The sequence below is a fragment of the Triticum urartu genome, chromosome 3 (genome assembly GCF_003073215.2).
Source record: "Triticum urartu cultivar G1812 chromosome 3, Tu2.1, whole genome shotgun sequence".
Lineage (NCBI taxonomy): Eukaryota > Viridiplantae > Streptophyta > Magnoliopsida > Poales > Poaceae > Triticum > Triticum urartu.
The window spans coordinates 331,583,683-331,596,029 of NC_053024.1; positions in this window are offsets into that span (position 1 = coordinate 331,583,683).

Genomic DNA, 12,347 nt, shown 5'->3' on the forward strand with positions numbered 1-12,347 from the left:
GAAGGCATGGATTTCTTCAATACTTTGACACTAGGAAACCACTCTCGACCCCTCGAACCCTCGAACCCCCGATAAAAATTAAGAAGAAGAAGAAGAAGAAAAAAGAGGAGATGAAGAAAGGAATAACCGGAAACATAATACATGTGTGAATACATAGACAAACAAAGTGTCCCTAGTATGCCTCTACTTGACTAGCTCATTAATCAAAGATGGTTATGTTTCCTAACCATGAACAAAGAGTTGTTATTTGATTAATGGGATCACATCATTAGGTGAATGATCTGATTGACATGACCCATTCCATTAGCTTAGCATCCGATCGTTTAGTATGTTGCTATTGCTTTCTTCATGACTTATACATGTTCCTATGACTATGAGATTATGCAGCTCCCGTTTGCCGGAGGAACACTTTGTGTGTAACCAAACGTCACAACGTAAATGGGTGATTATAAAGGTGCTCTACAGGTGTCTCCAAACGTCACAACATAAATGGGTGATTATAAAGGTGCTCTACAGGTGTCTCCAAAGGTAGATGTTGGGTTGGCGTATTTCGAGATTAGGATTTGTCACTCCGATTGTTGGAGAGGTATCTCTGGGCCCTCTCGGTATTGCACATCACATAAGCCTTGTAAGAATTACAACTAATGAGTTAGTTGTGAGATGATGTATTACGGAACGAGTAAAGAGACTTTCCGGTAACGAGATTGAACTAGGTATTGGATACCGACGATCGAATCTCGGGCAAGTAACATATCGATGACAAAGGGAACAACGTATGTTGTTATGCGGTCTGACCGATAAAGATCTTCGTAGAATATGTAGGAGCCAATATGGGCATCCAGGTCCCGTTATTGGTTATTGACAGGAGATTTGTCTCAGTCATGTCTACATTGTTCTCGAACCGTAGGGTCCGCATGCTTAACATTACGATGATAGTTATTATGAGTTTATGCATTTTGATGTACCGAAGTTAGTTCGGAGTCCCGGATGTGATAACGGACATGACAAGGAGTCTCGAAATGGTCGAGACATAAAGATTGATATATTGGATGACTATATTCGGACACCGGAAGGGTTCCGGAGAAGTTTCGGATAAAACCGGAGCACCGGGGGGTTACCGGAACCCCCCGGGGGGTTAATGGGCCTTATGGGCCTAATGTGGAGAAGAGGAAGGGGCTGCCAGGGCAGGCCGCGCGCCCCCTCTCCCCCTAGTCCGAATTGGACAAGGAGGGAGGGGCGGCGCCCCCCTTTCCTATTCTCCCTCCACCTCTCCTAGTTGGACAAGGAACGGGAGGGGAGTCCTACTCCCGGTAGGAGTAGGACTCCTCCTGCGCGCCTCCATAGGGCCGGCCGCACACCCTCCCCTTGGATCCTTTATATACGGGGGCAGGGGGCACCCCTAGACACAGAAGTTGATCTACGTGATTGTTCCTTAGCCGTGTGCGGTGCCCCCTGCCACCATATTCCACCTCGATCATATCGTTGTAGTGCTTAGGCGAAGCCCTGCATCGGTAGAACATCATCATCGTCACCACGCTGTTGTGCTGACGGAACTCATCCCCGAAGCTTTGCTGGATCAGAGCCCGGGGAGCATCATCGAGCTGTACGTGTGCTAAGAACTCGGAGGTGCCAGAGTAACGGTGCTTGGATCGGTCGGATCGGGAAGACGTACGACTACTTCCTCTACGTTGCATCAACGCTTCTGTTGCGGTCTACGAGGGTACGTAGACAACACTCTCCCCTCTTGTTGCTATGCATCACCATGATCTTGCGTGTGCGTAGGAAATTTTTTGAAATTACTACGAAACCCAACAGTGGCATCCGAGCCTTGGTTTTATGGTTTGATGTTATATGCACGAGTAGAACACAAGTGAGTTGTGGGCGATATAAGTCATACTGCCTACCAGCATGTCATACTTTGGTTCAGCGGTATTGTTGGATGAAGCGGCCCGGACCAACATTACGCGTACGCTTACGCGAGACCGGTTCCCCCGACGTGCTTTGCACAAAGGTGGCTTTCGGGTGACTGTTTCTCCAACTTTAATTGAACCAAGTGTGGCTATGCCCGGTCCTTGCGAAGGTTAAAATGGCATCAACTTGGCAAACTATCGTTGTGGTTTTGATGCGTAGGTGAGATTGGTTCTTGCTTAAGCCCGTAGCAGCCACGTAAAACTTGCAACAACAAAGTAGAGGACGTCTAACTTGTTTTTGCAGGGCATGTTGTGATGTGATATGGTCAAGACATGATGCTAAATTTTATTGTATGAGATGATCATGTTTTGTAACCAAGTTATCGGCAACTGGCAGGAGCCATATGGTTGTCGCTTTATTGTATGCAATGCAATCGCGATGTAATGCTTTACTTTATCACTAAGCGGTAGCGATAGTCGTGGAAGCATAAAATCAGCGAGACGACAACGATGCTTCGATGGAGATCAAGGTGTCGCGCCGGTGACGATGGTGATCATGACGGTGCTTCGGAGATGGAGATCACAGGCACAAGATGATGATGGCCATATCATATGACTTATATTGATTGCATGTGATGTTTATCTTTTATGCATCTTATCTTTCTTTGATTGACGGTAGCATTATAAGATGATCTCTCACTAATTATCAAGAAGTGTTCTCCCTGAGTATGCACCGTTGCGAAAATTCTTCGTGCTGAGACACCACGTGATGATCGCGTGTGATACGCTCTACGTTCAAATACAACGGGTGCAAAACAGTTGCACACGCAGAATACTCAGGTTATACTTAACGAGCCAAGCATATACAGATATGGCATCGGAACACGGAGACCGAAAGGTCGAGCGTGAATCATATAGAAGATATGACCAACATAGTGATGTTCACCAATGAAACTACTCCATCTCACGTGATGATCGGACATGGTTTAGTTGATTTGGATCACGTGATCACTTAGAGGATTAGAGGGATGTCTATCTAAATGGGAGTTCTTAAGTAATTTGATTAATTGAACTTAAATTTATCATGAACTTAGTACCTGATAGTATCTTGCTTGTTTATCTTTGATTGTAGATAGATGGCTCGTGCTGTTGTTCCGTTGAATTTTAATGCATTCCTTGAGAAAGCAAAGTTGAAAGATGATGGTAGCAATTACACGGACTGGGTCCGTAACTTGAGGATTATCCTCATTGCTGCACAGAAGAATTACGTCCTGGAAGCACCGCTAGGTGCCAGGCCTACTGCTGGAGCAACACCAGATGTTATGAACGTCTGGCAGAGCAAAGCTGATGACTACTCGATAGTTCAGTGTGCCATGCTTTACGGCTTAGAATCGGGACTTCAACGACGTTTTGAACATCATGGAGCATATGAGATGTTCCAGGAGTTGAAGTTAATATTTCAAGCAAATGCCCGGATTGAGAGATATGAAGTCTCCAATAAGTTCTATAGCTGCAAGATGGAGGAGAACAGTTCTGTCAGTGAGCATATACTCAAAATGTCTAGGTATAATAATCACTTGATTCAATTGGGAGTTAATCTTCCAGATGATTGCGTCATTGACAGAATTCTCCAATCACTGCCACCAAGCTACAAGAGCTTTGTGATGAACTATAATATGCAAAGGATGAACAAAACAATTCCCGAGCTCTTCGCAATGCTGAAAGCTGCGGAGGTAGAAATCAAAAAGGAGCATCAAGTGTTGATGGTCAACAAGACCACTAGTTTCACGAAAAAGGGCAAAGGGAAGAAGAAGGGGAACTTCAAGAAGAACGGCAAGCAAGTTGCTGCTCAAGAGAAGAAACCCAAGTATGGACCTAAGCCTGAAACTGAGTGCTTCTACTGCAAGTAGACTGGTCACTGGAAGCGGAACTGCCCCAAGTATTTGGCGGATAAGAAGGATGGCAAGGTGAACAAAGGTATATGTGATATACATGTTATTGATGTGTACCTTACTAATGCTCGCAGTAGCACCTGGGTATTTGATACTGGTTCTGTTGCTAATATTTGCAACTCGAAATAGGGACTACGGATTAAGCGAAGATTGGCTAAGGACGAGGTGACGATGCGCATGGGAAACGGTTCCAAGGTCGATGTGATCGCGGTCGGCACGCTACCTCTACATCTACCTTCAGGATTAGTATTAGACCTAAATAATTGTTATTTGGTGCCAGCGTTGAGCATGAACATTATATCTGGATCTTGTTTAATGCGAGACGGTTATTCATTTAAATCAGAGAATAATGGTTGTTCTATTTATATGAGTAATATCTTTTATGGTCATGCACCCTTGAAGAGTGGTCTATTCTTGTTGAATCTCGATAGTAGTGATACACATATTCATAATGTAGAAGCCAAAAGATGCAGAGTTGATAATGATAGTGCAACTTATTTGTGGCACTGCCGTTTAGGTCATATCGGTGTAAAGTGCATGAAGAAACTCCATACCGATGGACTTTTGGAACCACTTGATTATGAATCACTTGGTACTTGTGAACCGTGCCTCATGGGCAAGATGACTAAAACTCCGTTCTCCGGTACTTTGGAGAGAGCAACAGATTTGTTGGAAATCATACAAACAGATGTATGTGGTCCGATGAATGTTGAGGCTCGTGGCGGATATCGTTATTTTCTCACCTTCACAGATGACTTAAGTAGATATGGGTATATCTACTTAATGAAACATAAGTCTGAAACATTTGAAAAGTTCAAAGAATTTCAGAGTGAAGTTGAAAATCGTCGTAACAAGAAAATAAAGTTTCTACGATCTGATTGTGGAGGAGAATATTTGAGTTACGAGTTTGGTGTACATTTGAAAAATTGTGGAATAGTTTCGCAACTCACGCCACCCGGAACACCACAGCGTAATGGTGTGTCCGAACGTCGTAATCGTACTTTACTAGATATGGTGCGATCTATGATGTCTCTTACTGATTTACCGCTATCGTTTTGGGGATACGCTCTAGAGACGGCCGCATTCACGTTAAACAGGGCACCATCAAAATCCGTTGAGACGATGCCTTATGAACTGTGGTTTGGCAAGAAACCAAAGTTGTCATTTTTGAAAGTTTGGGGCTGCGATGCTTATGTGAAAAAGCTTCAACCTGATAAGCTCGAACCCAAATCAGAGAAATGTGTCTTCATAGGATATCCAAAGGAAACTATTGGATATACCTTCTATCACAGATCCGAAGGCAAGACTTTTGTTGCTAAATTCGGAAACTTTCTGGAGAAGGAGTTTCTCTCGAAAGAAGTGAGTGGGAGGAAAGTAGAACTTGACGAGGTAACTATACCTGCTCCTTTATTGGAAAGTAGTACATCACAGAAAACTGTTTCTGCGACACCTACACCAATAAGTGAGGAAGTTAATGATAATGATCATGAAACTTCAGGACAAGATACTACTGAACCTCGTAGATCAACCAGAGTGAGATCCGCGCCAGAGTGGTACGGTAATCCAGTTCTGGAAGTCATGCTACTAGATCATGATGAACCTACGAACTATGAAGAAGCGATGGTGAGCCCAGATTCCGCAAAATGGCTTGAGGCCATGAAATCTGAGATGGGATCCATGTATGAGAACAAAGTTTGGACTTTGGTTGACTTGCCCGATGATCGGCAAGCAATTGAGAATAAATGGATCTTCAAGAAGAAGACTGACGCTGACGGTAATATTACTATCTACAAAGCTCGACTTGTCGCAAAAGGTTTTCGTCAAGTTCAAGGGGTTGCCTACGATGAGACCTTCTCACCCGTAGCGATGCTTAAGTCTGTCCGAATCATGTTAGCAATTGCTGCATTCTATGATTATGAAATTTGGCAGATGGATGTCAAAACTGCATTCCTGAATGGATTTCTGGAAGAAGAGTTGTATATGACGCAACCGGAAGGTTTTGTCGATCCAAAGGGAGCTAACAAAGTGTGCAAGCTCCAGCGATCCATTTATGGACTGGTGCAAGCCTCTCGGAGTTGGAATAAACGTTTTGATAGTGTGATCAAAGCATTTGGTATTATACAGACTTTCAGAGAAGCCTGTATTTACAAGAAAGTGAGTGGGAGCTCTGTAGCATTTCTGATATTATATGTGGATGACATGTTACTGATTGGAAATGATATAGAATTTCTGGATAGCATAAAGGGATACTTGAATAAGAGTTTTTCAATGAAAGACCTCGGTGAAGCTGCTTACATATTAGGCATAAAGATCTATAGAGATAGATCAAGACGCCTAATTGGACTTTCACAAAGCACATACCTTGACAAGATTTTGAAAAAGTTCAAAATGGATCAAGCAAAGAAAGGGTTCTTGCCTGTGTTACAAGGTGTGAAGTTGAGTCAGACTCAATGCCCGACCACTGCAGAAGATAGAGAGAAAATGAAAGATGTTCCCTATGCTTCAGCCATAGGCTCTATCAAGTATGCAATGCTGTGTACCAGACCTGATGTGTGCCTTGCTATAAGCTTAGCAGGGAGGTACCAAAGTAATCCAGGAGTGGATCACTGGATAGCGGTCAAGAACATCCTGAAATACCTGAAAAGGACTAAGGATATCTTTCTCGTATATGGAGGTGACAAAGAGCTCATTGTAAACGGTTACGTTGATGCTAGCTTTGACACTAATCCGGACGATTCTAAATCGCAAAGCGGATACGTGTTTACATTAAACGGTGGAGCTGTCAGTTGGTGCAGTTGTAAACAAAGCGTCGTAGCGGGATCTACATGTGAAGCAGAGTACATAGCTGCTTCGGAAGCAGCAAATGAAGGAGTCTGGATGAAGGAGTTCATATCCGATCTAGGTGTCATACCTAGTGCATCGGGTCCAATGAAAATCTTTTGTCAGAATACTGGTGCAATTGCCTTGGCAAAGGAATCCAGATTTCACAAGAGAACCAAGCACATCAAGAGACGCTTCAATTCCATCCGGGATCTAGTCCAGGTGGGAGACATAGAGATTTGCAAGATACATACGGATCTGAATGTTGCAGACCCGTTGACTAAGCCTCTTCCACGAGCAAAACATGATCAGCACCAAAGCTCCATGGGTGTTAGAATCATTACTGTGTAATCTAGATTATTGACTCTAGTGCAAGTGGGAGACTGAAGGAAATATGCCCTAGAGGCAATAATCAAGTTATTATTTATTTCCTTATATCATGATAAATGTTTATTATTCATGCTAGAATTGTATTAACCGGAAACATAATACATGTGTGAATACATAGACAAACAAAGTGTCACTAGTATGCCTCTACTTGACTAGCTCATTAATTAAAGATGGTTATGTTTCCTAACCATGAACAAAGAGTTGTTATTTGATTAATGGGATCACATCATTAGGTGAATGATCTGATTGACATGACCCATTCCATTAGCTTAGCATCCGATCGTTTAGTATGTTGCTATTGCTTTCTTCATGACTTATACATGTTCCTATGACTATGAGATTATGCAGCTCCCGTTTGCCGGAGGAACACTTTTTGTGCAACCAAACGTCACAACGTAAATGGGTGATTATAAAGGTGCTCTACAGGTGTCTCCAATGGTAGATGTTGGGTTGGCGTATTTCGAGATTAGGATTTGTCACTCCGATTGTCGGAGAGGTATCTCTGGGCCCTCTCGGTAATGCACATCACATAAGCCTTGCAAGCATTACAACTAATGAGTTAGTTGTGAGATGATGTATTACGGAACGAGTAAAGAGACTTGCCGGTAACGAGATTGAACTAGGTATTGGATACCGACGATCGAATCTCGGGCAAGTAACATATTGATGACAAAGGGAACAACGCATGTTGTTATGCGGTCTGACCGATAAAGATCTTCGTAGAATATGTAGGAGCCAATATGGGCATCTAGGTCCCGCTATTGGTTATTGACCGGAGATTTGTCTCAGTCATGTCTACATTGTTCTCGAACTGTAGGGTCCGCACGCTTAACGTTACGATGACAGTTATTATGAGTTTATGCATTTTGATGTACCGAAGTTAGTTCGGAGTCCCGGATGTGATCACGGGCATGACAAGGAGTCTCGAAATGGTCGAGACATAAAGATTGATATATTGGATGACTATATTCGGACACCGGAAGGGTTCCGGAGAAGTTTCGAATAAAACCGGAGCACCGGGGGGTTATCGGAACCCCCTGGGGGGTTAATGGGCCTCGTGGGCCTAATGTGGAGAAGAGGAAGGGGCTGCCAGGGCAGGCCGCGCGCCCCCTCTCCCCCTAGTCCGAATTGGACAAGGAGGGAGTGGCGGCGCCCTCCCTTTCCTATTCTCCCTCCACCTCTCCTAGTTGGACAAGGAACGGGAGTAGGACTCCTCCTGCGCGCCTCCATAGGGCCGGCCGCACCCCCTCCCCTTGGATCCTTTATATACGGGGGCAGGGGGCAACCCTAGACACAGAAGTTGATCTACGTGATCGTTCCTTAGCCGTGTGCGGTGCCCCCTGCCACCATATTCCACCTCGATCATATCGTTGTAGTGCTTAGGCGAAGCCCTGCGTCGGTAGAACATCATCATCGTCACCACGCCGTTGTGCTGACGGAACTCATCCCCGAAGCTTTGCTGGATCGGAGCCCGGGGAGCATCATCGAGCTGTACGTGTGCTAAGAACTCGGAGGTGCCGGAGTAACCGTGCTTGGATCGGTCGGATCGGGAAGACGTACTACTACTTCCTCTATGTTGCGTCAATGCTTCCGTTGCGGTCTACGAGGGTTCGTAGACAACACTCTCCCCTCTCGTTGCTATGCATCACCATGATCTTTCGTGTGCGTAGGAATTTTTTTGAAATTACTACGAAACCCAACATTAGGGTTACATAGAGTCGGTTACAATGGTAGGAGATCTGCATATCCATATCGCCAAGCTTGCCTTCCATGCCAAGGAAAGTCCCTCCCGGACACGGGACGAAGTCTTCAATCTTGGATCTTCATAATCCAGGAGTCCAGCTGAAGGTATAGTCCGGCCATCCGGACACCCCCTAATCCAGGACTCCCTCAGTAGCCCCTGAACTAGGCTTCAATGACGACGAGTCCGGCGCGCATATTGTCTTCGGCATTGCAAGGCGGGTTCCTCCTCCAAGTACTTCATTAGAAGATTTTGAACACAGAGATAGTGTCCGGCTCTGCAAAATAAGTTTCCATGTATTGCCATTGAGAGAATAATATTTACACAAATCTAATCTGCTGACGTATTCCGTAGTGTGACATCACACCACGGCCAAGCTTTTATTCGAACCGTTTTACTGTCCCATCCCAGCGCGTTATGCGAGGCGGTTTCCTTGGCACGTCTTGTTAAAGCAGAGATCGTGTCCCCTTATTCCGGGATTCTCATCAATACGGGCGTGGGTAACCCAACCACGCCATTGATTATGGCGCTTGGAGATAAGCGAGTTTTACCAGGCTGGTGGGGACATGTAGCGGCGTCCACCCATATAAGGGGATAAAGATCCACCTTTTCACCTACGCCTTCTTCCTCCTTCACCTATCCATTCTTGCGCACTCAAGCTCCAGCGCCCCAGTCCGCACTCCCCACCTCAACCTTCTCCAGCCATGTCCGGAGCGGGAGGCAAGTGGATGGTCTCCGCCATCACGGAGGGACACATCAAAAACTTGAGGAAGGCCGGATACCTGTCTAACGACATCGCGTACTGGCTCCCCGAGAAGGGGCAGCTCATCCCCACCCCTAGGCCCCATTAGAGGGTGGTGTTTCTCCCCCATTTCCTCCGCGGACTGGGCTTCCCTCTCCACCTATTCGTCCGGGGGCTCATGTTCTACTACCGCCTAGATTTCCACGATCTGGCCCCGAACTTCGTCCTCAACATCTCGGCGTTTATCGTCGTGTGCGAGGCCTTCCTCCGCATCCGTCCCCATTTTGGGCTCTGGCTCAAGACTTTTAACGTCAAGCCGAAGGTGGTGCGCGGCAGCCAGGCGGAGTGTGGAGGCGCGATGGTGGGAAAGATGGCCAACGTCCTATGGCTCGAGGGCTCCTTTGTGGAGACCCTGAAGGAGTGGCAATCAGGGTGGTTTTACATCACCGAGCCGCGCGATGCCGAATGGGTCGCACCCCCTGAGTTCCGGTCCAGACCCACAACGCGGCTCACGTCCTGGAAAGAGACGGGCCTGTCATGGGGTAAAAAAGGAGAGCTGACCGGACTCCAAACATGCGTCAAAACCCTGATGGAAAAGAAGCTCAAACTTGTCAACGTAGTCCAGGTTATGCTCATCCGCTTGATCCTCCCGTGCCAACGACGGTCTTTCAACATGTGGGAGTTCGACCCGGCGCGGCACCAAACTCTGAGCAGGCTCTTTGACACGACGTACGAAGATGCCTGAAAGCTGCTTTTCAAGGGCGCCGAGGCTCCCACATCCGCTACTGAGGATTGCGGATTCAGTGCGCAGTGTCACGCTCTCGTGGTAAGCTGTTTTTTTTCCTTTTACAGGGTATTAGTTTTCCATAGTTTGACTCTATGCAGGATCTAAGCTCCCTTTCCTCTGACAGGATTGGCACGTGACGTCCGGACAGATCAACTGTCCGGCCCCTTTGCCCGAAGGCCCAGCGGACGCTCGCTTGGCGAGGCTGCTGGTTCCGGCACCCTATGTGGTGCCGGAGAAGAAGGTCAAGAAGAAGGCCGTGGGGACTCGAAAGAGTGCCCGACGCCCGGAGGTGTCGGATTCATCATCCGACGAATCCAAGACGCACTCCTCCCGTGAAGACGAGGAGGAGGAACAATAAGAGACCCCTCCCCCTCCAGCGGGGGAAGGGAAGAAAAGGAAGGCCGCCCCAACTGGGGAGGCCGAAGGGTCCAAAAAGGGGAAAACCCTTCCTCCGGAGTGCTCCACCGACGCCGACGGCGGCGAAGAGGAGTGGGCGCCTAGGGCCAAGCCCCTGGCCAAGTCGTAAGTATCCGGATACCAGAGTAATTCATAATATTCGTTTATTGCACAGCTTTCCCTTACGTCGAATATGTTTATGCAGCCCACCCAAAGACCGGCTCAACGCGTCGTCGAGCGGCTCACTGGACTCGTCGGATGTGAACTCACTTCCGACGGCTTCCTCCCCCCGCCCTACGGACGACACCGAAGTGTTGTCCCAACAGGTTCCAAGCCGGGAGGAGGTGGTCCTGGAGGCGCCGCAAGGCGACCTCCCGGACTCCAGGAGTAAAGGGGATGAAACCCCCAGGGCTCCAAGTCCGGCTCGAGGCTGGACACCGCTCTGGAACCTTCAAAGGTTCCAGAGTCTGGCGGGGGGCCTCCTTCCAAGAGGAGCAAGTCCACCGTGCCGGCGGCCTCCGTCCAACCGGAGGCGCCAGACAATATGCTGGAGGCGCTCCAAGGCGCCTCCATTGACGAGGAGCACCGCACTATTATGAGTGCGGTGGTCCAGAAGGTTCAGTCCGCAAAAAACGAACTGCCTGAAGCTTGTACTAGCCTTTTGACAGGCTTCGAGGTAAGTAAAGAAAGTGTAAATAATAGTACCGCATAGACAGTAGCCCCTGATGCTCTGTTTGGTGTTCGGGAAGAAAAGCCGAATAGAGGATCAAATAGAATTCGCAAGAGTCTAACAAAAATGAGTCAATATGCATGTGCAGGCTACCCTGCTTGCGTCCGCCGCATTGACTGCGAAAGTGGTCACGCTAAAGCAGGACCTTGAAAGGTCCGAGCAAGAGCTCGAGCGTGCCAAGAAGCAGCTCGAGGAAAATGAAGGTAAGAAATACCTTGTTAAATATATATATATATAAAGGGTACAATTGCAAAAAATGACAGGATTATCGTGGCTATTGTAGGGAGCACGTCTGAGGTGGCGACCCTTAAGCAAGCGCTGGACGAGGCCGAGAAGAATTCAGCCTCAGAGCGCACCGAGCGGGAGAAGTATGAGGCCGAGGTTGGCAAGGTGCGGCAAGAGCTCCAGGCTCTCATGGAAAAACATGAGAGTTTGGAGCGTGACTTGAAGACGCTAGCGTCCGAGCTTGCGGTGGCTATTGAAAATGCCAAATCTGCCAAGGCTGAATCCCAGAAGACCCTCCAGGAGTTGGATGAGGTGAAGAAGATAGCGGCGGGTAAGGCATTCTTTATGCAAAGCAAACACATAAATGTGAGTTACCTATTACTTACCCGAATCCGGAGCTCTCCAGGAGCGTTCACAGATCTTCCCCGGAGTGTATCCGATGCCGCCGCATTCTATCGAGCCGAGGAGGGCAGCTCGACGGAGAAGGTGTTCTGGTCTCAGTACGCTGAGGCCGGACACCCCGTGCCCCTGAGCGACCAGCTGAAGCAACTGGTTGAGCTCCACAAGGCGGCTGAATAGGCCATGAAGGCCCTCGTAGTTCGGCTGTGGCCCGGAGAGGCTCAGCCTGGGAGCTATTTCGGGCTAGTGCGGCGG